Source organism: Equus asinus, chromosome 28 (assembly GCF_041296235.1).
Source record: "Equus asinus isolate D_3611 breed Donkey chromosome 28, EquAss-T2T_v2, whole genome shotgun sequence".
Classification (NCBI taxonomy): Eukaryota; Metazoa; Chordata; class Mammalia; order Perissodactyla; family Equidae; genus Equus; species Equus asinus.
Window position 1 is genome coordinate 34903760 of NC_091817.1, and position 23826 is coordinate 34927585.

The 23826-nt window shown below is 36.9% G+C and overlaps 1 long non-coding RNA gene and 1 pseudogene across 4 annotated transcripts in view; one reads left to right on the top strand and one right to left on the bottom strand.

The window, feature by feature from the left end:
• Window positions 1–23826, top strand: part of LOC106842140 (uncharacterized) — a 230562-nt gene that overhangs the window by 152955 nt on the left and 53781 nt on the right. For all 4 annotated transcript variants that reach the window (XR_011499116.1, XR_011499114.1, XR_011499115.1 and 1 more), the window contains 2 exons: window positions 4452–4638; window positions 6739–6815. This is a non-coding gene — a long non-coding RNA (uncharacterized lncRNA). The remainder of the gene's footprint in view (window positions 1–4451; window positions 4639–6738; window positions 6816–23826) is intronic.
• LOC106842139 (large ribosomal subunit protein eL20 pseudogene) lies at window positions 1428–1976 on the bottom strand (annotated as a pseudogene).

Genomic DNA, 23826 nt, shown 5'->3' on the forward strand with positions numbered 1-23826 from the left:
GCTAACTACTGTTGCCAATCTTTTATTTTTCTGCTTTATCTCCCCAATCCCCGCCCCCCACACACAGTTGTATATCTTAGTTGCAGGTCCTTCTAGTTGTGGGTTGCGGGATGCCGCCTCAATGTGGCCTGATGAGTGGTGCCATGTCCGCGCCCAGGATCCGAACCCTGGGCTGCTGCAGTGGAGCGCATGAACTTAACCACTCGGCCACGGAGCCGGCCCCTGGTTTATAACTTCTGTGTCCTCTTGATGAACCAACCTCTTTATCATTATGAAATTACTTTTTTTTTTTTTTTTATCCCTGACGATCTTCTTTGCTCTGAAATCTACTTAGTCTGATGTTAAATATAGCCACTCCCACTTTCTTTCAGTTTATGTTACTATAGAATATCTTTTTCCATCTTTTTTACCTTTAATCTTTTTTTTCCATTTACAGCAGCATAGAGTTTGGTATTGCCTTTTTTTACCCCTCCTGATCTGATAATCTTTGCCTTTTAATTGGAGTTTTTAGACAAATTACACTTAATGTGATTATTGATATAATTATATTTGAATCTACCATCTTGCTGTTAGTTTTCTGTATGTCCCTTCTGTTTTATGTTTCCTTTACCCTCTTTTTCTACTTTCTTTTAGATTAATTTAATATTTTTATGCTTCTCTTTTGTCTCCTTCATGGTCTTATTAGCTATAACTGTTGTGTTATTTTTTTTTGTTTCTTTGCGGTTTATATTATACATCTTTAACATATCATAGTTTACCTTCTAGTGATATTTTACACTTATAGTATAAGAACCTTACAATAGTATACTTTTATTTCTCCTTCCTCTCCTAGCCTTTAAGCTATTGTTGTTATACATTTCATTTTTACGTATGTTAAAATCCCTACAATACGTTGCTATTATTTTTGCTTTAAACAGTTGATTATCTTTTAAAGAGATTTAAATTTAAAAAAAATTCTTTATATTTACCTACGTAGTTTCCATTTCCAGTGCTCTTCCTTCTTTTGTGTATGTCCACATTTCCATCTGGTATGATTTTATTCTGTTTGAGGTACTTACTGTACCATTCCTTCTAGTGAAGATCTACTGGTGGTGATTAACTCTTTCAGTTTTTGTATGTCTGGAGAAAGCTTTTATTCATCTTCATTTTTTAATCTATTTTCACTTCCCCCCCCAGTCAGTACTGTAAAGATATTTTTACACTATTTTCTAGCTTATGTTGTTTCCAATTAGAAATCTGCTGTCCTCTTTATCGTTATTCCTCTGTACATAATATATCTCTCATTTTCCCCTCTGTTTTTCATGTTTTTCTTTTTATCATTGATTTTAAGCAATTTGATTATGATGTGCCTTAGTTTTCTTCATATTTCTTGTGCTTTGGGTTCATTGAGCTTCTTGGAATTTTTTTTCCCCAAGAAGTTTATTTGAACAGACCTGAGGATGGAGAGGGCCCCACATCTAAAAGAAGGTGTCGGGCATCTTGGTGGTGAAGGTTGGCTTGTGCTGACGATGCAGGACCCAGTGGGGCAGCAGGAACTTGGTCTTGTAGTTGTGGAACTGCTTGACTGCCCGTAGGTGGCACTTACTGGCCACGATCTCCTCCACCTTCATGATCTGGATGGAGTGGACCCTAGCTTGGTGTTGGGCACCCATGTCATGATAGCACTGGGTGACAGTGCCCACAGTGGTCAGGTCTCAGTACATTCAGTACATATGGGTGCTGCTATGGGAGTTGTAGTGCAGCCAGTTGCCAAAGTTCTTCACCTGCAGGGAGGATTTCTTGAAGACCTGCCTATGGTAGACAGTTTCCACTGAAGACTTTTTCTTCTTCAGCTTAGACACAAAGCACTAGAAGCAGGACTTGGCAACGACATGATTAGGTGCAAAGATTTGCGTAGTGGTAAAGGGCTGGCATTTGGAGGTAGGGAGTCAGCACCCCACCACCTTGTATTCTGGTAGTATGCCTGAGGTCTTCATAGCTCTCTCTTCACTGTTACCGCCGTCCACAAAAGGGCTTATAGTTTTCATCAAATTTGGAAAAATTTCAGCCATTATTTCATCAAATATTTATTGCCTCGCCATCCTTCAGGGATGTCAACTACATTATATTTGGTCATTTGAGGTCATCTCATGGTTCACTGATGCTTTGTTCATTTTTTTCCTGTCTTTTTTTCTATCTGTGTTTCATTTTGCATAGTTTCTATTGCTATGTCTTATATTTTACTAATCTTGTCTTCTGCTTTGTCTTAACTCCTGTTGATTCTATATAGTATATTTTTCATCTCACACATTGTAGTTTCATCTCTAGAAGCTCACTTTGTGTCTTTTTTTATATCTTCCATGTCTTCCTATAATATGTTCAGTCTTTATCATTTTCCTTTATAATTGTCAGTTTTTGATTTTTATATTTTGAAGCTATATTGTATTAGGAATGTACATGTTAATACCTTGTGTGCACGTGTGTGTGTGTGTGTGTGTGTGTGTGTGTATAGTCTTCTTGTGGATTTTTTCTTTTATTCCTTAAAGCTTTGTGCTTTAACTTCTACTTTGGCACTAAAATTACTAAAAAATCACTAATATTGCTATACTACCAGTTTTCTTCCAGGTAGTATTTAGTATTTACCTGGAAAATCTTTTCCCATATTTTTATTTTCAATCTTTCAAGATGCTTTTTTTTTTAGGTGTATCGTTTGTAAGCACCATAGAACTGGATTATAATTTTAATCTTATAATTAGTCTTTGAATTAGAAAGTTTAACCTGTTTACAGAGTTTTGCTCTTAGCCATCACAAGGAATCAGAGAGGAAGTTATAAAAATAGCTAACAAGGGGGGAAGCATAGGTGTTTAGGAACTCTTACAAGGCTTTGGTCGTGGGTTCTAATTTTAATGTTTTCTGACTACCTTTCTCGTATAGAGGCTGGAATTCCGATAGCTCCCATCCAATCATCTTTCTTCTTGGCACATAGATTTGAAGATGCTGATAGAGAAAAATGACCTTACTTTCCTAATGTGGGGACCATGCAGTACTCAAGATACTCTACAAGCCTCTTGTCCACGCCAGAATAGGTCTCTTAAAGCATTTATGCATGGTATTATTTTGTATTTTGCTTGAAAGTTAATTTTAAGCATTGCCAATCTTAAAAAAAAACCCAACTATTTCTTAGTGTGTAGATTTTCTAATCGTCTCCATATTCTTTAGTTTATGAAGTTGCTCCTTTGGCCATTCCTTTTAAGATGGTCATACACCAAGTTTACTTGATCAGTGTTGAGGTGAATTTTTCTTTAAATTCTAATAGACTATACACTGTTCAGGGTCATTTATAATGAAAACAAGGTAGCATGCCTATTACATAAAAATAAAATAATTGTTTTTGTGAAATGAATTGGAAGATGTGGCATAATTAGACAGTGGGCATTTGTATTCTCCTATTATCACTTTAGAGCTGCAAAAAAATGGAAGTAATTTATTTCATCTTGGTAATGCTCCTTCTTTCTGGTCCAACAATTTATCAGAAATGTTAATCCAGCAAGCAGTGAGTCGGGAGGGTTGGAGGAGAGGAGAGAGGGGATTTAAAATTAGCCTGGAAATATTGCACAACTCATTAAAAATGTAATCATGCGTAAAATGAGATCAATGAAAATTTATCTAAAAGTGCAAGGAAAAGGCATTTTCTAGTATGATACTGGATTTAATAGACTGGATTTTAATTTAGTCAGTTTGCTACAAAAAAATCCCTCCAGGCTAAATAAAACAGTTTTCCCTCCCAGTTATTGTCCAGACAGCTAATTTTCAGACCCCTTACTTCTGATACTCAATCTTATCTCTTGCTGGATACGGGTTTCAGTATATTGCAGAATTTGTTTTCTTTACATTTTCCATTACTGCTTTCATTTGCATGATAAATGATTAGAAGTAGAAACGGGGGAAAAAAACCTCATGCTGAATGTTTCTTTATTAATTTTGTTTAAATTAGAGTAACTTTCTTATCCTTCCCCCTCCTGTTTAATAACCAGTATATTTGAGAATTATTTCACTATTTTGTTTTACAGCTAGAGAAATGGATTATACATTTTTTACCTTGCACTTTCTTCATGTAATATTTTATTTTGTTCTTGTGTTGGTAGTTTACATTTTTGTTCCTGTCTTGCACTGTTAATGATACTGATGAGTTTTTCTCTTTAAAGAGACCCTTGTGTTTAAGGCTGAGTCCAAGGTACAGGGGTTTAAAATATGTTGACACTGATGAACTTAAGAGCTTTAAAGATTTATTTTGCAGATGGTACCATCACAATTCTTAAACAATGAATAGAGTTTGTAAAATGAGACTTCATTTATGAATTCTGCCCCCTTTATCCTCGTTGTTTTTCTAGTCTGATAATTTACAAATGTGAAATGATGTAACTAACTAAGCACATTAGTGAAAATAATCTAATGCCTTCCTTTCCCCTCAGGTTCTAAATGAAAAGAAGCTAACTTTATCAATAAAAACCTGCCTGGACAAAATTTGCCTGAGCAAAAATTACTGTACAAGCTGAATGATGGTTCCTGCAAAATTTGTCTGCAAGAGAAGAATCCTATATGATCATTTTGGAGTCATTTACATAGATTACTTTCCTTTTTCTATTACACAAATTTTAGGTAAATACTCTTTTGTTGTAAAAACAAAAATTTAAACAGTACGCTTAATTTAATGTTTCTTTGATCATTCTGCCTATCCTACTCCCTTCCCTAAAAGTAACATACTGGTCAGCAGCTATCCTTCCTGACATTTTCTCTGTAAAATAGATATGTACCTGTAGAAATATAGTAATTCTAATTTGTGTTAAATTGTTCTAACATAAAAGGCATCATACCATTTTAATTTTTCTGTATTTTTCTTACTTTACTTAACATTGTGTCTTGGAAATTTTTCCATATGAACACATATAGCTCTACTTCATTCTGTTGAACTGTTGCATAGTCTTCCGTAGCATGGAGCTAGAAAGATTTGGAAAGAATCTAAGTATCCATCAATAGGGGGATGTTAACCATGACAAACAAGGGTGCAGTGAAAACCTTTGTGCATACCTCTGTGCACAGTAGGAATGTTTCTTTGGGGAAGATAACAAGAAGTAGGAAAGCAGGGTCAATGAGTTCATTTAAATTTTCCTGAATACTCTTTTACCTAAATCCCACGGGTTTTACAAGGGTCTCATTGTCATTCATTTCTAAATAGTTTGTAAGTTCTATATTGATTTTTCTCTTAAACATAAGAGTTCTTCTCAAGGGGATTTTAAAGTTTCTAAGTCTATGGATTTTTTTTGGCTATCTTTTTGATGATGGATCTGATTTTATTTCATTCTGATCAATGAATATGGCATACATGATTTCTGCTTTACGGGAGTCAATGAGATTTTTCTTTATGACTTAATATATCATCAATTTTCTTTGTGAGTGTCCCCATTTGAGAAGAATGTTCTTTAATGTGTTCAATGTTATATTTTATTTCTATTAGCTCAAACTTGTTAATTAGGTTATTCAAATATTCTATATTCTTACTTTTTGTTCATCTATTTTATCTGCTGGTTCCTGAAAGCTCTGTTGTTAGACATGCCCAAAAGTTCATGGGTTACATCTTATTGGCGAATATCCTTTTTTGTCTTTTTAGTGCATTTTTTCTCTCATAAAATTTTTTCTCTTTTCTTGATACTAACAATTGCTTCCTGTATCTTTTCTTATACTGTTATCTCCACTCCTTCTGTGTTGTCTTATTTTAGATATGCGTTTTAAATATAACATGTCGGTTTTCTGTTGAGATATGAAAGTTTCTATTTAAAAATAGTTGATCCTTCACCCGGATTATTGTTACCGTGTGCTTGGACTTATATTATTTATGTTTTTGGTTTGTTTTTCTCTTATACTATGCCTTTTTTGTTTCCCCTCTTTCTGCCTATTTTTGGTTGATCAGACTTTTTATTCCCTTTTGTCCCCTCCACTGGTGGTTTGTAAGTTATACCTCCTGTTTCTATTCTTCTAGTAGTTACACTTATAGTTTTAAGATACATCTTGATTGTATCTTTCCACCATTGGAAATGTCTATGTTTCCACCTCTATCCTGTGAAAACCTTGATGTATTTTTATTTCCATCATTTTCCACCTTCTCAAGTCTTCAGTTCCAAAATGTTAACACTTTTTTCTTTGAAATCAATATTTATTTGAATTTAATTAGTTTTACTGGTTTCTTTGCTCGCTCTTGCTTTTGATATCCAGTCTCTCTCTCTGATTCTTGTTTTGTTTCGTTTTTTTCCTAGAGTACATTCTGGAGACATCTTTGTTAAGAGTTCGTATACAGTAAACCGAATGCTTGTGTGTTTGAAAATGTCCTTATTTTGAAAATTAATTAGACCTTCTGTAGAATTTTAGGTTCAAATCCTTTTCTTTTAGACCATTAGTGATATTATTCCATCAGAAATCTGAAGTCAATTTCATTCTTATATCCTTTAGGTCATATGTTTGTATTATTTTCTCTCTGGAACATTTCAATTTTTAAAAAATTATAGGTAATACATTTACCTGATTCACAAATACAAATCATAAAAAGTCGCACTCAGAATTCTTGCTCCCACCTCTATTCCGTTCTTCGTGTTCTCCCCTCCATAGTAACAATTTATATTAGATTCCTGTTTATCTTTTCTGAATATTTTTATTTAAAGGAAAGCAAATGCAAATGTATATTTCTGTTTCCCCTCTTTGTTACAGAAAATGTAGCATACTACATAATCTGCTTTACATCTTACTTTTTTCAACAATGCATAAGCTGGAGATCTTCTGCTTCAGTAAGTAGAGATATTCCTCATCCTTTTATTCAATTACATAGTATTTAATTAGGTGGATGTATCCATAGTTTCTTCAACCAATGCGCTGTTCATGGACAGTTGGATCATTTCCAATTTTTTGCTATTACAAATGATGCTGTAATGAATAATCTTCTACATATGCTATTTTATATGCATGCAGATATATCTTTGAGATAGATTCCCAGAAGTAGGATTGCTGGGTCAAAGGGTAGATGCATCAGTATTTTTGGTGGAGATAGCCAGATTCTTCTCCATGGGAGTTGTGCCATTTCACTTTCTCACTAGCAATGTACTGTCCATGCCTGTTTCACTCCAGCCTCAAGAGTGTTGTCAAAATTGTAATTTTTGCCAATCTGATAGGTGATAAATGGTATCTCAGTGTAGTTTTATTTATTTAAAGATTGGCACCTGAGCTAATAACTGTTGCCAGTCTTCTTTGTTTTTTCTTTACCTTCTTCTCCCCAAAGCACCCCAGTACATAGTTGTATATTCTAGTTGTAGGTCCTTCCAGTTGTGCTATGTGGGACATCTCCTCAGCACGGCCTGATGAATGGTGCCATGTCCGTGCCCAGGATCCGAACTGGTGAAACCCTGGGCTGCAGAAGCAGAGTGTGCGGACTTAATCACTTGGCCGCGGGGCCGGCCCCCTCATTATAGTTTTGATTTACCTTTATCTTACTGTAAGCAAGGTTGAGCCTTTTTTCATAAGCTTAATGGCCATTTGTGTGTATATATATTTTATTTTTCTTTTTTCTTTCTTTATTTTTTTGCTGAGGGCTGTCAGGTTATGTCCTTTGTCCATTTTTATTTTGGATTGTTGGTCATTTTGTTCTGAATTCTAGGTAATGTTTATAATTTAGGGAGATCAGTCTTTGTAATATAAATTATAATTCTCCCCCCCTCTCAAGTTAGTCACTTGACTTTTTATTTGGATAATAGTATTTTTTGGCATTCAGAAGGTTTAGATTCTTATTCAGTCAAATTTACCAATTTTATGTTGCTTCTGGATTTTGAAGTCTAACTTATAAAGGACTTCACCACTCCCTTTTAAATGTATTTCTAGTACTTCATTTTTTACCTTGAAAACTTTAATCCTTTTGGAGTTTATACTTATGTACAATGTGAAGTAGGGAACCGACTTTATCTTCTTCCCAGACTGCTACCTAGCTGTCCTAACAATTATTAAAAAGTCCTTCATCTCAGTGATTTGAGATGTCATCTTTATTATATACTAAATTCCTGTACATTTTTATCTATTTTTGAACATTCTGTTCTGTTCCACTGGCTTGTCTGTCTCTTCAGTCACCATTGTACGCTTTAGTTGGTGTGTTTTAGTTGCTGGTAAGTCTATTCTTCCGTCATTTCTCTCCTTTTTCAGACTTTTCCTGGCTATTTTAAAATTTATTTTTCCATATGAATTTTAGCATCAGTTTGTCTAGTTCTAGGGAAAAAAACCTCATTGGTATTTTATTGGATTGCATTAAATTAAATTAGCAAGAATTGACTTTGAGTCTTCCTTTCCAAGAATAGAGTGTCTCTTTTTCATTCTACTTTTTATCCTGTGGTAATAGTTCAATTTTCCTCCTATCCTCTGGTTTTACACATTTCTTGTTAAGCTTGTTCCTAGCTGTAAATAGGATCTTTCCTTCCATTGTATCTTCAAACTGTTGTTTCATTATATAAAGGGTATTGATTTCTTTTTAATTAATTTTACATACTACTATCTTACTGAATTATCTTATGTTTTGTAATGGTTTTTCAGTTGATTTATTCGGTTTATGGGTACAAAATCATATCATCTCAAAATAGAGATAGCTTTGCCTCTTTCCAATCTTATGCCTCTAATTTCTTTCTATGATCTAAATTGTGTTGGTTAAATACAATATTAAATATAGCAATGACTGTGAGCATCTTTATGCCTAATTTTAGCATGAGTGCTTCCAGTGTTTCTCCATTGTATCAGAAGCTGACCTCTGGGCTGACTGTGTGTGTATGTATATGTGCACACTTATGCATGCACTTGTCCACCCAGATCCCCCCAGCTGCCCCAGAGGTCACCCGCAGACACTCCCCATCCTACTGCAAGCTTACTGCCTGTCTCTGCTTGAGCACATTCTCTAGCTGTGGGAGAGTGTTCTTGGCCCTTGCGCACACCGGACTGGGTATCCTGTAGAGCTATTGCCTCCAGGAGTGATACCCCAACCAATGAGCTTTTCAAGTCAATGGGTGAGAACTCCAGCTTCTTCAGCCTCTGGAGAACAATTCAGAGGTGTGTTCCGCATAGTCTCTCAGAATACTATATTCCAGAAGGTTTGGGAAAAGGAGAGGATAGGAGAGGCTAGCCATCATTGTTGCCCAGTGTCTGGCATATGGTAAACACTTTGCATATTCTTTATGTGGAGAGGCTGCATAGGGCTAGATTAGAGGAAGACATGGCTCTAATCTTATCCTGAATGGCCCTGGGTGACCAGCTGTGTTGAGTCTTGGATAGTCTCGGGAAGAGTTGATCTAAGAAGAGATGGAGAGGAACCCCTAGAGATGCTCTCAAATCAAAGTATCTTTTGGAGCATATGTATAGGCAGTGCTCATAATGGAAGCAGAGCTTTAACTGGAATCTTTTAGGACTTCTTTCTTATTTTGACATTCTGAAAATTTGCTACGGTTTGTTGATTATCTCCTCTACCCATCCTTCTCTTTTCTTTTCTTCTTTCACTCCTATTAGACAAATTTAGAATTTCTGGATCTATCCTTCAAATATCTACTTTTCTTCCTTAATTTCTATAGCTTTCATGCTGTGTCTTAGGAGAATTGTTTGGCTGTATTTTCCAGTTGACTTTTAATTTTCAGCTTCATCCATTTTGCTTTTTAGATCTTGTACTGAAGTTTTAGTTTCAGAGACTTTTTTAAAAGTCATTTTTTTTAAAGAGCAGTTTTAGGTTCACAGCAAAAATTAGAGAAAAGTACGTCAATTTCTCATATATCTCTTACCCCTCACACATGCATGGCTTCCCCTATTATCAACATCACTCATCAGAATGGTACATTTGTTACACTTGATGAACCTACACTGGCACATGATAATCACTCAAAGTTCATAGTTTGCCTTAGGGTTCATTCTTGGTGTTGTATATTCTGTGAAAGTGGACAAATGTATAATGACGTGTCCATCATTATAATATCATACGGAGTATTTTCACTGCCCTAAAAATCCTCTGTGATCCACCTACTTATCATCCCACCCCCAGCCTCTGGCAACCACTGATCTTTTTATTGTCTTCATAGTTTTGCCTTTTCCAGAATATCATATAAGTGGAATCATACAGTATGTTGCTTTTTCAGATTGGTTTCTTTTACTTAGTAATATGCATTTAAGCTCCCTCCATGTTTTTTTCATGGCCTGATAGCTCATTTCTTTTCAGTGCTGAATAATATTTCATCGTCTGGATGTATCACAGTTTATTTGTCCATTCACCTACTGAAGCACATCCTGGTTTCTTCCAAGTTTTGGCAATTGTGAATAAAGCTTCTATAAATATCATGTGCAGGTTTTTCTGTGGACATGTTTTCAACTCTTTTGGCTATGTACCAAGGAATACAATTGCAGGTTTGTATGGTAAAGTATGTTTAGTTTTGTAAGAAACTGTCAAATTGTCTTCCAAAGTGGTTGCACTATTTTGCATTCCCATCAGCAGTGAATGAGAGTTCATGTTGTTCCACATCCTCACCAGCATTGGGTGTTGTTAGTGTTCTGGATTTTGGCCATTTTGTTAGGTGTATAGAGGTATTTCCTTGCTGTTTTAATTTCTCTTTCCCTGATGACATATGATGTAGAGCATCTTTTCATATGCTTATTTGCCATCTATATATCTTGTTTGGAGAGCTGTCTGTTAAGGTCTTTTGCTCAAATTTTAATCAGGTTGTCTTTTTTCTCATTGTTGACTTTTAAGAGTTCTTCATATATTTTGGATAACAGTCCTTTATCAAATGTGTATTTTGCAAATATTTTCTGCTTATCTATGGCTTGTCTTCTCATTTTCTTGATATTATCTTTGGCAGAGCAGAGGTTTTTAATTTTAATGAAGTCCGGCTTATCAATTACTTATTTCCTGAATTGTGTCTTTGGTGTTGTATCTAAAAAGCCTAGATGACTTAAGGTCATCCAGGTTTTCTCCTATGTTATCTTCTAGGAGTTTTATAATTTCACATTTTACATTTAGATCTATGATCCATTTTGAGTGAATTTTTGTGAAAGGTATAAGGTCTGTGTCTATATTAATTTTTTTTGAATGTGGTTGTCCAGTTGTTACAGTACCATTTGTTGAAGACATTATCTTTACTCTATTGTATTGCCTTTGCTCATTTGTCAAAGATCAGTTGACTATATTTATGTGGGTCTATTTTAGGACTCTCTATTTCTGTTCCAGTGATCTATTTGTCTCATTGGCAATTTTTGTTTGTTTGTTTATCTTATCTCTAATTTATTTTTCCTCATAATTGCCTACTCTTGTTTTATGGATGCAATGTTTTGTCATGTGTATATATATGTGTATATATACACATATATATATTTATAAATGTGTGTATATATATATATATTTGTCATAGCTTGATTGAGACATAACTCACATACCAAAAAATTCACCCTTTTAAAGTGTACAATTCAGTAGTTTTTAGTATATTTACTGAGCAATGCAACTATCACCACTATCTAATTCCAGAACATTTTCATCAGTCTAGAAAAAGAATCCTGGAGTAGTCACTCCCCATTTTACTCTTCACACAGCTCCTGACAACCACAAATTTACTTTCTGTCTCAATAGATTTGCCTGTTGTGGACATTTCATATAAATGGCATCATACAACATGTAGCCTTTTGTGTCTGGCTTCTTTCACTTAGCATAATGTTTTCAAGGCTCATCCATGTTGCAGTATGTATCAGAACTTCATTCCTTTTTATTGCTGAACAGTATTCCATTTTATGGATATACCACATTTCATTTATCCATTCATCAGCTGATAGACATTTGGCTATTATGAATAATGTTGCTATGAACGTTCATGTATAAGTTTTTGTGTGGACACGTTTTCAATTCTCTTGGGTATACACCTCAGAGTGGAAGTGCTGGGTCATATGGTACCTGTAATTTTAACATTTTGAGGAACTGTCAAACTATTTTACAGAGTGGCCACACAATTTTACTATCCCACAGCAATGTATGAGGGTTTCAACTTCTTCATGTGTCAGTTCTTCTTCTGTTTCATACTTTTCCTTTGTGGTGTTGGTTTTCCTAAAATGTTCAGTGATTCTTGGTTGCATATTTTTCTTTGTATTGGAGATTTCCTGGTTTTTGTTGTATACAGTTAAGTTTGGGTGGTTTATTATGCAGCAATAGATAAGTGTAACATATATATACTCTTAAACCACAGTTAACCAGAATGCTCAGAAAACAGAAACGAATCTTCCTAATTAAAAAAAATACAACAACCAAAAACAAAAACAAAAAACCCAAAAAAGACCAAACTCATTTTGCTTAAATTCTTATGGTTAGAATTCTTTAAAGACAAGAAATATATGAGCTTATGTTCTTGCTTTAGAAAGTATACTTAGAATGTAATATAATACTGGATTCTTGGGAGTTTCAAATATTAAATTTTATTGTCGCATCTGTGAGTATAGGTGATGCAGGTTGGAGATTGGGGTGTTTTTAGAAGTTACTTTACTGAATGGGCTGTGTGATCTCCCAGCAGTTCCTTGAGCATGTTGAGCCCCTCCTATGTCCCAGCATCTTCCATGCTTATCTCTCTGTTTGGAATGCTCCTGGCTACTTTTTGTGTCTTGATTCCAGGAGGCTTCCTTTGATATAGAACCAAAGTCAGTGCTGAGAGTATGGAGGGCAGGTCTAGGCTTCAGGGAGAGGAACTGTTAAGAAGCAGTCATGGTGTCTGGGCCTCAAACAGGCATTCTGGAGACAAGGTGGTGATCAGTGTAGAAGGTTGTGCAAGGCTGAAGATCAGTCCAACCACCTGGACAAACATGGCAGAACTTAGGAGTGAAGACTCTAGACTGCGTGTACCTGGGTCTGAAAGTGACACCTGACCCAAGGGAGCTCAAGATTAGGAAAGTAAAGTGAATTACAAATACAACTGACTGTGGACCTGGACCTAAGCTGCAAATCCTGAATGGGCTATAGCTGACTTGGTGAATTTGTCTTCTATGTGCATAAGATGGAGGTGATACCCCTCTGGCCCTGCAGTGATGACAATGCTCTATATCAAGGCCATCAGAAATAGAGAGGTATTGTAAATTTGTTCTTTCTCAAAAGTATTCACTGTTTCTTAGCAATGATAGAAAAATCTTCCAATAATTTGCGAATTTACTTTCCAGGATCAATGGTGCCTTTTTTGAGTTTTCATTGCCCTTGGAAATGTGTTCTTTAGCTAATTTATAGATAGTAGCTTTTAATGTACTTTAAATAATGGAATTTGAGTATGTGCCTAGGCTGTAAGAATATAATAAATGTTTTCCAGGTGTTTCAAAGTTTAATCAAATAGTCACCAAATAATTAGAATAGGTAGCAGTCAGAGTAATATGGTTTCTAAATTATATAGGGCCTACTGGTTTTAAAAAATTTCAGAGTACTAAGTTAAAAATTTTACTAAGTGATGCATAGGGTAGTATTGTAAAAATATTTCATAAAACTAATTTGATAGGCAAACTATTAAGATCTAGGCTTTGGTGAACATCTGAGCCCATCGAATTTGACATTCATGCTATTTCCAAGTTGGGCTGTTCCTACCAATCACCTTTAATGCCTCTCCTTGGTAATGGCTCTCCCTTCACTATCCTCTCACACATCATAATAACCTCATTTATATCCATTTTGAACCATCTTTCTCCAGTAAGCATTACTTCCAATCTTCCCTCATAGTGGAAATCTCTGGATTTCCCTATTCCAGTCTTGTCATACAGCTTTTCCGTTTCACTTTCTGTAAGGTAGTTCCAAGATGGGTCTCAAAAAATTGGTGTGCAAGTAAACAATTTCCTGCTCAGGAGTCCTACATTCCTATTCTACTCTGAACCACAGGATAGACACAGTAGCTCACATTTGTTTCATGGAAGCTCAATCACATATCTTTAACTACACTTCCCACTATGAGGTTTTCTGCATAAACCCGTATGTTATTTTCCCCCCCAGAGTAAGTACTTCCTTTTTGGTCAGGAAATCCTAATTTTATGGCAAGTTAATGCCACAAGACCTTTAATATTACTCTATAAAAATAAAAATATTTCTTCAATGGTGGAGTTCCTTGTGGTTTCTCCAGGAATATGTAATTGCAGCACATTTTTTTTACTTTAGATCATTTATACTCCATAATAATTGTTGAACAAAATGGATTCCTTTGTTTTGTGGGTTAATAATTTCTTTTTCTCCTCCATAATGTTTTATTCCAGTGGTTGTCTTTTAATGTCTCATTAGAGATACTCCATAACACATGTCTCTATATGGCTGACCTCTCAGAATCTGAGTACTTTGGATCTGTAATACAGGAAAATAGGAATCATGCCTTTCAATATCACTTATGGCCTTTAGCATTTGACCTAAGAGCTGGCAAAGTGCTTTGGGATTTTTGGAGAACAGGCACTTCATAATGAATGTGTGGAGTCATTATTGTCATCTCTTGATCTCTTTAATGTTACCGTGAACATCAATGCAGATTATGTCCACTGCTTTCCCCATCTGTTCTCCACATTATCTCCTTAACCGTTCGCTTGGATGGGCGACATGGGATTTGCCTTCATGGCACTGTGTACTGGTTTTTATTTCTCTATCAGCCCATCTTTCTCCAGATGGATTGTGATCTCACCGCTTGTTAAGGTCTCCAGATTCAGGTTACTGTTACAGTTAGATTTACTAATGATTACCGATCTGTAATATTCTTGTTCCCTAGACGAATGAGAAATAAATTTTGCCACATTGTGCAATTGTTTAAAGACAAAGCATACAGCGTTTAGTGGCAAGGCTTTTTTGTTCTTACATGGGACAATGTATTATGTGTACACATAATTTGGATACTTTGTAGAAAACGTGTTGGTGACCTATTAACAATGAAGGATGGGGTCAGGGACAGAGGAATTTATTTTTTAGAAAACAGATTGCTGAAATTTTTTTCCACTGCTAGAGTTAGGAATGTAAATACTCCTACATAGTTCCTTCTATAGCAATTCTATCAACACATTTTCTTTTGGTGGAAAAAGATTCCCATTGGCTCTCTAAGACTTTAATTATGTTTCTAAACCGAGACGCAGGATCCTGAGCAGGCAAAAACAGCAATACCTACTACAAATGGTAACTCGGAAGAGTCAGATGATTTTCCTGGAGCACAGAAAAAAGCTGCTCTATATATAAAGGAAAGCAAAGCATAGAAGAAATGCTTGATCTTTTTAGTTATAGTATTGCCTTATGGAGTAGCCAGAACTGATTCTTTAATTATGATGTATTTTATTCTTGATAACTTAATATATTAAAAATAATGGCTCTTTATGTTCAAATATTTAATTTTTGCTCCAGAATACTAAAAGAAATCTAATTTATTTAGTATTCAAGGAGAAGTGATTAGCTACATGCCAAATCTTGAAATGACTTACTGCCTTAATTGTGATAGGCCATTGAATCTTTTATTTTTCAGTAGAGAAGTCTCTAAGGCACATAACTTTACTCCCCAGACATAAATAGTTTGGACTTCTTCGAAGCAAATTTTGTGTTTGCTGCTATTTGACTTTGAAGTGAAGAAGGTGAGGCCAATATGGAGAGGGAAAGAACTGACATTTGCAAATTGAGCTGCTGAGAGCTGAACTTAAAGTTCATCTGTGAATGCAATTTCCTTGTAATAGTGTCTCGATACACAAACATTATTGAGATTGACTCTCTCCTGGATTTGGAGGCTGATATGCATTTGGTGAAAGGACGTAAAAGAGAGCGAAATATCATCATCTAGCACTGACCCCAGTTAGTGTCCTCCCCTCACCAGCAGAGGGAGGTAGGTTTGCTTTTTCTGGTGTTCAGAGGGTGTAGGTAAGAATCTGACTTCTTGGTATAAGGAATCATTTCTGATTTACAGGTAGCAACCACTGTACGACTTAGGGAGGAGGAAATTTCCAGGTGAACAGGGCTGCCAGAATGGGGAGGACAGTTCCTTCCAATATAATAGAATCATGGAATCACAGAATCTTAGAGGTGAGAAGGATTTTTGAGATCATCTGGTCCCACCTGTCATTTCATACAAGAAGAGAGTGAGTTGTTTAGAGGTGGTGTGACTTATGCAGGGTAGTTTTTGGTCAATGTGAGTGGCAGATAGTGAAATGGGGAAAGTATGACCTTCAGAGGCAGACAGACCAGTGTACAGTTTCCATTCTTCCACTAAATGTGAAGACTTGAGCCAGTTACTTAACATCCAAGTCCTTCTGACATTAAATGGTTTAGGAGGGCATTAACAGTGATGATGTAGATAAAGCAGCTACTAGAGTTCCTGGCGCATAGTGTATGCTCAGGAACTGCTAATAGGCTTTTCCCACACTGGGGAATACCTAATCAAGGAATCTAAGTTCTTTTAGTTGAAATTGTTTCATCTCTATCTTGAAGTGCCCTAGTGAGCCTTCACTTTATAAAACCTAGCACAATGTCATCGATTAGTGCCAACAATCCAGTCATATTTTGTTGATTTGATTTCTTTGAAACCAACCCTTCTTCCTGAAGCAGGGGGGCAGGTCTGAATTCGTACTTACTTAGTAGTATTAGGTGCTTTGTGTATTAAACAAACCTATCCCTGTGAACATTTCACATTCCAACATGGAAGTCAACACACATATAAATACAGACAAATATAGCCACATGTAGCACAAAGAGATTCCAGAGCTTGATCTGGCCTGCCCTCCTCTGTAACACCTGTCTACCCCCCACCCTCATTACCAGGTTCCTGCCTCACTGGTCTTCAGGACATTCCTCCAAAAGATCAAATTAGTTTCTGCTCTGCAACGTTGGCCCTGGATGTTCCCTCTGCCTGGAACACTCTTTCCCCATCCTGCTTGGCTCCATCTTGTCATCAGATTTTTTTCAGAGTCTTTTGCTGATCAGCTGATCTGAGATGGCCCTAATCTTTCTCTATCACGTTAAGCTCTTACATTTTCATTAGAGCACTTGTAATTTATTTATTGCTCATTTATTTATTTATTGTATATTGTCGTGTTTCCTCCCACTGAATATTGACTACATAGTGACTACACAGTTAACATAGTTAACTCTGTTATGTAAAGAACTACCTAGTGACTATGTAGTTCTCTCTGTTGTTCCCTGCTGCATAATCAGCGCCTAAAGCAGTGCCCAGCACAGGTAGATATTCAATAAATATTCATTGGATGAATGAAGGGTGAATTTGAACAACCCATAGAGGCAGTATTGTGCATTATGGGAAGAGGTCTGGACCAGTATTCTAAGCTACTTTTACTCTAGACTATGTGATTTTGGGAGAGAATTCCACCTTTTGGATCTTGATTGCTTTTCTGATTAAATAAGGAGGTTAAACTAGATTCCATAAGGTTTCTTCAGCTCTTCCATTCTGTGATTCTATGTCTGTTTTCTTCCATGCTAGACAATTTATGGGGTTCAGGATACACTACCCCAAAGTATGGCACCTTGGCATAGAGGCTATTTTAAGCTGAAGGAATTTGAGAAACAGCAGGTGCAGGAAGGACTTTCTAGCCTCCCCCTTCTTCCGTGAAGCAGGTCAGGACCCTCATGTGAGAGGTGCCCTTCCTATACCCAGAGGAAAAGAGCACCCTTATCTCTGAAGATAGATGAGTCCAAACGAACAGGCCTTGCTAAGTTTCCCCCAGTTGACTCCCTTTAGCTCATGGCATTTTGTGCTATCATATTTTTCCATGATTTTCCACTTTTTATCAAACCTACTATAAAAACACTCAGGCTTAATCACCTCTTCAGCTCTTCATTTCCTTTGAAGTCTCCAGTGTAATGCAAAACTTACGTGAAATAAATTTGTATGCTTTTATCTTCTTAATTTGTCTCTGTCAGTTTAATTTTCAGGCCCAGGAGGAAAAGTTTTCCTCTCCTACACAATCTAATAAGAATTTACTCTTATAAGTAAAGGTGATCTTGTAGGTGGCTTCTGTGTATCTAAGCACAAACCACATGCAAGGTAGTAGCTGATGGTTCAGATAATAGATGAGAAAGAGGCGTTATCCAAGAAGGAAAGACTGGCTTTATGGGGGGTCAAGTAGTCCACTACTAGTGGAAGATATATCCATAAATACTAAAGAATCTTTCTGATAAATAGAAGAAAGGTAATAGCAATTAAAACGTAATTACCAATCCAAACTATTCCTTCCTTTGTAATTTTAAGGAGAATTATATAAAATTAACTTTTAGGTCTTTCCTTTTGTGATTTCCTTTATGAACAAACACTAACAATTAGGAGAATTCTTTTCCTTTATCCACACCATTTGTCTTTCAGAATAGAGTGTTATTTAAATATTCTGTGTTAGTTTCCTATTGTTGCTTTAATCAATTGCCACAAATTCGAGAGTTTAAAATAACACAAATTTACTATCTTCCAGTTCTGGATGTCAGAAATCTGAAATGGGTCTCCTCGACTGAGATCAAGGTGTCAGCTGGGCTGTGTTCCTTCAGGAGGCTCTAGAGGAGAATTTATTTTCTTGACTTTTCCATCTTCTAGAGTCTGCCCACATTTCTTGGCTCATGGCCTCTTCCTCCATCTTCAAAGCCAGCAATGGCTGGTTAAGTCTTCCTCACATGATATCGCTTTGGTACTTACTCTTCTGTCTTCCTCTTTCACATTTGAAGACCCCTGTGTTTACAGTGGGCCTACCTGGATATCCAGGATAATCTCCCTATTTTAAAATCAGCTGATTAGCAGTCTTAATTCCATCTGCAACCTTAATTTCCCTTGCCTGATAATGTAATGTGGAGGAGGAAGAAATTTTCCTCTACCATTCTAGGTTCTTCTGCTGGTCTAAGAATTAAATTGACATGAGACAGATTGAGAGAAGAAAACCAGATTTAACTTTGTATGTATGAGAACCACACATAGCTGAGAGATTCAGAGACAAAAAGGTAAAATGAGGTATTTATGCCATCCAGAGCTAAGGAATGGGATTGGGGCCTGAGGCTTCAGAGAGGAGGAGGCTAATTCACAGAATGATAAGAAGAGCAGATGTTCAGTAATTAGAAGTTTGCCCTGCCATAGAGATAGGTCATAAAAAGTTGTTTCTGGTGATAAGTCTTATCATGGGCAAGGCTCTCAATTTAAATTCTTTAAGAGAGAGTAAAAGTTTCTCTTGAGCTTACAGGGTCTTGATTGCCTTTAGCTCAAAATATTGCACATGCCCAAGTGGCACATCTTGGGGAGGCCTGTTCTGAACCCCTTGAGTAACATATTCACAGGTTCTGGGAAGTAGGACACAGATGTCTTTGGGGGACCATTATTCTGCCTACTACAACTACTTATGAGAAAGAGAGCAATCCCTAAAGAAAAATTCCAAGGCATCTGCTGAAATGAAAATAATGTATTTATTAATACCTGAGGAGAGCCATATTTTTGTTTTGCTTGTTTAAGAAAAAGGTGACAGCATCTACTCTTTTGGTTTACTGAAGAACTGCTACCGTGTAGGGAAAGCAATGTCCCCAATAACTGGCTAGAAATACCAACAGCTGGGGATTTGCATCCCTGGTTTCAGGAAACCATTGATCCTGGAACTCTTTCTTTAGTCCACTAACACCATCTTTTATGCACTGAGTTGGTGGGAAGTTGACAGTCCCATTTGCAGAGATACATTGCCCATAGAAAATGTTCACAAATGTAATTTGGTTGAAACCCCTTTGCCCTGCAACTCTGGCTTCAAATGACTTATGCAAGAATCTACAAATATGACCAACCACACAATAGAAACCTATACTATCTCCCTGGGGAACATCAAATGTAAATTTCTCCTTTGCTTACCTGGTAGCAAGATATACAGAGGAAGGAAAAGTTAACTTCTGGCCCTGATTCATCACTTTCATTCAAGTTAAATTCTTTTGTTTTAATGCACACTTGATTGAGCAAGCATTTATTGAGGCAGTTATGGTTTGTAGGAGAAAGAGACAGTTGAAGAAAGAACAAATGAATGTAATGTAAATCAAATACTTAGGCCTTTTATAGGAACTACAAAGACTTAAATGTGTGTTCTTAATGGTAATTTTTACTAAACTCCAATAGGAGGCTTTGACAGTGATTGTTTTGGTGGAGAGATGGGTTTTTCCTTTCACATGCTAATCACCTGCTCCTGGTGATATTTCTCTCCTTGACTGCAGTCACAGAATTGAATAATTTATGAAATGAATTTTGTTGTAAATTTATTGTGTCACAAGCAGGTTGTAATTTCACTAACAGTTCACTTAAGTTATTAAGTTAAAAAAAAATGTGGTTGATAGGATAGTGCATTTGGAGGTTTTTTTTTTTCCTCCCAGCAAGTTCACATCTTACATATTTTCAAAACAGAGTACTTGCCTAATTTTTATTCAGAATCTGATATGCGAGAAGGAAGCACACATTAACATAAGTGGAATTGCATTTGCACACTATTGTTGAATTTTGGAAGTCGTAAACAAATTATTGAAGATTTTATAGAGGCAGAAATAGCATTAAACCCCCAGTGCTATGGTGCTGCTGGCATTGTTTCCTGATAACTGTCCTTAGCTTGCTGATGACGAATGAAGAGTTGGGGGCATAAAGGTGAAGATGCTCTGGGAGGGGAAAAAGCCACATTAATCCCTTTAAATTTTGCTTCATTTCTGAGGTTAAGATAATGGCAAATTATCGCTCCCCCAAATCTTATCCAATCCAAATGGACTACCAGAGAATAGAAAAAAAAATCTTTAAAAAGTCTCTTGCGGGGGTCTCTGATTGGCCTCCATCCACATTCACAACATTCTCAGGACTTCTCTTTTAATGGCCATTCTGCTGTGATAAGAGGCAACATTTGGCCACTGCAGAAACCTCTGCTTAGTTTCTGCCTCCAATGCTTTAGCATTCAGCAAACACGCATTTAAGGTCTCCTGTTATTTACATTGAAATTTTTCTATTGACCCTGCCAGTGTGAATGAATTTCAAACAAGTCGTTTCCTTCTCTGTATAGATGATTTCCCTAGGTTCCTGGTGGGGGTTACTTTTAATTCCTCTAGGAGTTCCCTCTATTCTTGTTAGCGCCCTGAGGATTTGCTTTCTGTTTTCTACTCACTTGCCCGATGTGTGGCCCCCTCTCCCCACAGCCTACCCTGGGTATTCCAACCCTTGTGGAGAATGCTGGATAATAGCCACTATTCTTGAACAGGAATACTTTGTGGGCCTTCAGAATAGACATTTTCACCATCTGTTACATAGAATCTGGAAATGTGATGGGTAAACAGGTTGTAATTAACTAAAAAAGGGGTAAGACTGTGTGTCTTAATGGTTTTAGAGTTGAGGAAATAGCCTCTCAAATCTCAAATTTCCGTGAAAAGAAATGCAGCTTGTACTTTTTTTTTTAATTAATAGGCATTATTTTTGGAGCAGTTTTGGGTTTACAAAAAATTGAGGGGGAAGTACAGAGAGTTCCCATATGCTCCCTCCTCCCCACCCCCCTCCCTTTTGCCCACTTTCCCCTGTTGGTATCTTGCCTTAGTGTGGTACATTTATTACAATTGATGAGCCATTGTTGATGCGTCATTATTAACTAGAAAGTCCATCATTTACATTAGGGTTCACTCTTGATGTTGTATATTCTGTGGGTTTTGACAAATGTAATGACATGTATCCACTATTGCAGTATCATGTTGAACACTTTCACTGCCCTGTGCTCCATCTATTCATCCTTATTCACTCCCCCAACCCTCAGACCCCTGGCAGTCACTGATTTTTTTATTGTCTCCATAGTTTGGGCTTTTCCAGAATGTCATATAGTCGGAATCATACAGTAGGTAGTCTTTTCAGATTGGCTTCTTTCACTTAGTAATATGCACTTAAGATTGGTCTATGTCTTTTTGTGGCTGGATAGCTCATTTCTTTTTAATCGCTGAATGATCAGCTTGTACTTTCTATTGGGTAACATTGAGTAGGAACTCAGATTTTCTGATATGAAAGAAAATGTAAAGAGACTCACCTTTTATCCTCCTGGGTCCAGCCTGGCACCTTGTATTTTCTTTTCTACCACTAATAACCTCATAGAGTTAAGTCAGCAGTGTAATGTATGGCCACAAAATAATGAGACTGATTTAACAATCCACATGGGAAAATCAGACTCATTAATTTGATCATGTTTCATATATTCCTTTCAGCATTTTCCCTTGCTTAATTATAAATGGCATACAGTGTCTAGTCTCTTACTTGCTAAGAAAAAGAGATTGTTCTTAATGCTAGAGGTATGCACTTGATCTGAAACTAGCTCAGGGAAGTTATAATTCTGTGTCTATTCCTGTCTAATATCAGCAGATATTCAATCCACAAATATCTTTGAACACATACTGAATATTAGGTACCAATCTGGATACTGGGAAAAGATTGGTGAATAAGGTGGCGTTTATGACATTTTATTGTAAACAACAGAGAAGCAATAAGCAAATAAATAATTAACATAATTTAGGTCCTAAAAAGTTCTATGAAGAAAACAGGGTAATGCGGTAGAGTGTGCATGTGTGTGTGTGTATGTCGGGAGGCTGGTTATAGCTGAAACCAGCAAACAGCCATTGATGATTAAGTATCTAGGTACTAAAGTTTTTTCCTTTTTGCAATTACTGATTATAGCTTTTAGCTGTTTAACCCACCCATTGTTACCTGTGATGCTTAGGCAATATGCTGACTCCTACCAGCCTCCTATAGATAACGTCTCCCTGGAGCCTGGGTCACCATGGTAATGGGCGTGTGAGCTGTTTTTCAGGAATTAGAACTCCTTGTCCACTTCAGGCTGGTTCAGACCACCAGCTCATCAACTGGGCCCACACAGATGTCCAATAGGTGACCTTTTGACGTCAAGAGGCTAAAAACTACACCCTCAGATCATGCTAACGCTGCCATTTTGTGAACATGGGTCCTATGAAGAGGCATGGAGTCTGACTACGCTTGTGCAGATCATCAATTACCTTACCTCTCCTCACCTCCAATCACCTACCTCCACATTTCAGACCACCTTGCCCCCATCCCATAAATATCCCTGAATCCCTATTTTCAGGGAGGTGAATTTGAGGCTCATGCTCTTGCCTCCTTGCATGGCTGCCTTGTGAGTAAACTCTCTGCAGCAATCTCGTCATCTTGGTGTTTGGCTTTCTGGGCAGCAGGCAAAAATGAATCTGGTTCGGTAACATAGCCACTTTTGCTAGGGTGTTTAGGGAAGGCCTCTCTGAGGAGGCAGCATTTAATTTAATGAGCAGCAGGCAACTGCATGAATTTCTGGGAAAGGATGTCTAGGTAGAAGGAACAGCAAAGCAATAGTCCTGAGTTGGAGCTGGGTATGTCCCAGGAACTGAAAGAAGGCTGATATGATTGGAGCAGAGCAAGTGATGGGGAAATCAAGATGTAGGAAAGGCAGGTAGGGGTTAGATCTTATCTGGCCTTGAATGCCAGGAGTTTTTGTTCTAAATGTATTGGAAACAATTAACCTCACCCAAAAAGATGTCTGGACTTTGCCCTGGGCTCCTGGGAGCTCCTTGGAATGCCCTGTCTGATAAGAGTGTCTTTATTTACCTGGAGCTCTTGAGCCACACTGGATAGTCTAACAATGTGATTTATGGTGGTAGCTTTGGGCCATGCAGTAACAGCTCAACCTCCAGAGGGACTGGAGACCAAAGATCAGCCATCTGGGTAACCAGCCATGTGTAGGTGACCAAATCCCAGTGAAAACTCTGAATAGCAAGGCTTGGTGAGTTTCCCCAGTTGGCAGTAATCC